Source organism: Pyxicephalus adspersus, chromosome 11 (genome assembly GCF_032062135.1).
Source record: "Pyxicephalus adspersus chromosome 11, UCB_Pads_2.0, whole genome shotgun sequence".
NCBI lineage: Eukaryota > Metazoa > Chordata > Amphibia > Anura > Pyxicephalidae > Pyxicephalus > Pyxicephalus adspersus.
Window position 1 is genome coordinate 48,903,648 of NC_092868.1, and position 3,359 is coordinate 48,907,006.

Below are 3,359 nucleotides of genomic sequence, written 5' to 3' on the forward strand. Positions count from 1 at the left end.
GACCTGAGTCCTGGGGCTTGTAGTGAATGTCAGCTGGTGACTGGACCTGAGGCCTGGCACACAATGGACACTAGGGGCCTGGAGCTGTCAGAGATTAGTAGCTGGTACCTGGGCCTGCCTAATGTGTGTTGATATAGACACATAGTATTTGTCGACAGGAAATGCAATGGTGGGGTAACCATGTATTAGTTTAAAACCAGCTACACAGCTACACAATATGACATTTGTGATTATAGTAACATTCTTTTATCAGATTTTAATGATTAAGTGGTTGTTATAGCGGAAAAAAACCTTGGTTGCGCAATCTGATAGCTCGGTTCTGGTTGGTTCGCCAGTTGGTTTGCTGTGTTTGTTGTCCTGTAGACAGTGGTCACCATGGAAACCGAGGCCCTGCAGACAGCCTCAGCGTTAGAGCCCAGAAAGGCCTCGGTTACCATGGAAATCTGTGGCTAGGTACAACGGACAGCCTCAGCGGTAGAGCCCAGAAAGGCCTCGGTTACCATGGAAACCTGTGGCCGGGTACTGTGGACAGCCTCATTGCTGCCATCATTGCCCAGGTTTCCCACAGGTTTGGCATCTTTGGGTGCCTTGATCAGAGTCAGCCTAACTCTGGGTTATGCGCCCAGGATTATTGTATCCCACCATGAGGGAATAGTACACATTCTGAAGGTGCAGCTCAATTTACACTCCTTATCCTTCCAGACAGAAATTCTTGTAATATTTCCTTCCACCCCAAAGTCACGCATTGTACCCCTACCACAAACCACAGTGTGCACTTTAGATTGCTTTATACCCAGGTTCTGCTAAAACTCCCCGTAATGAATTTGGGCCCCTCATTAGTCTCAGCTGGGTTCTATCTGTGCAGCACACATCACATTTGAAGGTAAAGGATGCAGCAAGCAGTAATGGAGGGCAATCCAGTTACAAGGGGTACACAGTCCCATCAAAATGGAGGTTAGGAAACCCTCCAAAATTTGGACCAGGGTCCTTGTATACCCGGCTACACCACCCCGCATTATATACATAGCAGTCTCAGTCATCAGAGCACAGCTTCATTTTCATGGTTAAGTTCTGCGCACAGACGCTGTCACGCTGTTCATTTACAAAGCTGAGGAAAGTGCGCTTATTTATTGCAGTATATATGCCAGAGACTTGTGAAGTTATATTTAAACGCAGTTCTCTTCCAGGAGCCATAAATGTTTCTTTATTTACTGGAGTGTTATTGCCCATTCTTCTCTCTCCTCCTCCGCTCAGATCAGGCTGATCAACAATCTCTTACTTATTTTATGGCACCAAAAATACGGTTAGACCGTATTATAAGACTCAATACTGAATCACATGAACTAATACACAGCTTTGCAGATTTGCAGCTAACCCCTGTACTGTAAAAAGTTTGTACAACAAATCACTTTAGAGCCCCCTTTATCCTGGTGCATTACTGCAACATGCGGTACTGCAACATGTGCGCCATGGTGCATTGTGGTACTTTTTTAAGGCGCTCCCATGCTTTTTTATGGTAGTGAGCAACACAACACAACATATATACCATGCATATAGGCTGCTTTAAGGAATAAATACAGTTGACAATCGAAAATCCAACCTTTGATAATCCGTTTCCTTCAGTTTTCAGGCATGAATTTCAGATCTCATTTTCAATAGAGGGACTGTAGTACACTGTTTGGCCACTTATGTATTGATGGCGCTGTTCTGCAGAAAGAGCTGTTAGGTCTTGCTTGCTACACTAAATACACTTTGAGATGTCCCTGCTGCCTGCCCCCTGGAACTGTGCCGGATGTCCACGGGTGCTGCGAGAGAAAGGCTGGCCTGTGTGTGGAGGTGAGTATAACCTTCGAAAATCCAGCACTCCTCAGGTCCGGATGTTGCCGGATTTTTGAATGTCAACTGTATGCTTTAAATGAAGGAGCCCAAATCCTCCTCCCTTTTATTATCTACCTAGGATCCACCTCTACAGATCAGTACTTACCAAGATCCAAGTCCCGGGCCTGCAAATACATTGAAACAGTACCACAATGCACCATAGTACACATGTTGTAGCAGCACATTCTACATTGCCTGCATCTGTTCAGAGCAGCCAACATTCACTTCTTTCCTAACAAGATAGATGAGAATAGATGGAACCCCTAGAGAACTATATGGGTGCAGGCAGCAGAGCAGTGAGGGATGGTAACACTCAGCCGACTAGGTATATATGTTAGAGTGTCAGCAAGAAACTATCATTACAGGGTTGGGGACATGCAAGTTGCAGTGGCAGTTGTTGCCCCTTCCCTAATTCACTCATTTTTGTACTGGGGGTGGGGGAACCCTACACAAGGTTTCTGTGGATCGATTTCTAGTGAAGCCTCTGCATACAGCATTGATGTGTATGTGGGCAGAACAATGCACACAAATATATGGAAATTACAACCACTTACAACCATTTATTCTTCACATGATGAATTGATATCTCTAATCTTCCAACATTTCAATCAAGTCTGTGCAAATGTTCAGACCTGTTGGTAGTAGGATACTGAATTGGCTTTTTTTTTTTTTTTGCAATTAAGATTTATTTAGGTGATTGTGTGATTTCGACAACAGGGCTAATTTCATTCATTTATTAGAGTGATCCAACTACCAATTTGTGTCCTTCTGAGGAAGCCTTTGGGTGAAACGAATCAAGAATGTTAACATGGAAAATGTCAAAAATGAAATTGATAAATGTCTGCGTATGTAATGTCTAGTGGAGTTCCTTGTTATCAATGTTTTAGTCTATTGTTTTTCAATACCAAAATACAGTACAATAAAGTATAAAGAAAATGCTTTTATAACATTGTTATTGTCTGTTGATAAGCACCCTATAAATCCCATAAGAGACAAATTTATATATATATATGATTTATTGAGGATCAACCCCATATTGCCCAGTGTGTGGCTATAGTCCATTCTTTGGTAGTATTTTCTGTTGGACGGTCAGCGGGTGTTCAGAAAATCACTCATTTGTGCAGTGTAATGAATGTGTCACACAATGATTCCTCCTCATTGTCTGGCTGGGAGTGGAAGTGACTCCACCATATTTCACAGATGTAATACAGCATTTTAGACCTCTTAAAAAACCATAAATTATCATCTCTGCGATTCGTTCCTCTCCAGCGAGCTGGTAAAACATTTGTCTCTGTCAGACGGAGTTTCATTAGGAACTCCACATAAAACAGCTTAAAAGTATCTGATAAGCAATGAATTCATTTTTCTCCCTTCAGTTTTATTTGGCAAACAAAATAAACATCACAGCCGATATCACAGAGAACAAAAAACGGATGTTTTTATGGGTCCCAGACAAGGCTCAGTGGACGACATAGCCCAGA

The 3,359-nt window shown here is 42.6% G+C and overlaps 1 long non-coding RNA gene across 1 annotated transcript in view; it reads right to left on the bottom strand.

Moving 5' to 3' along the window:
• Positions 1-352, bottom strand: part of LOC140340614 (uncharacterized) — a 7,916-nt gene extending 7,564 nt beyond the window's left edge. Inside the window, exon 1 of the long non-coding RNA XR_011922684.1 lies at positions 292-352. This is a non-coding gene — a long non-coding RNA (uncharacterized lncRNA). The remainder of the gene's footprint in view (positions 1-291) is intronic.
• Positions 353-3,359: the final 3,007 nt, after the last annotated feature.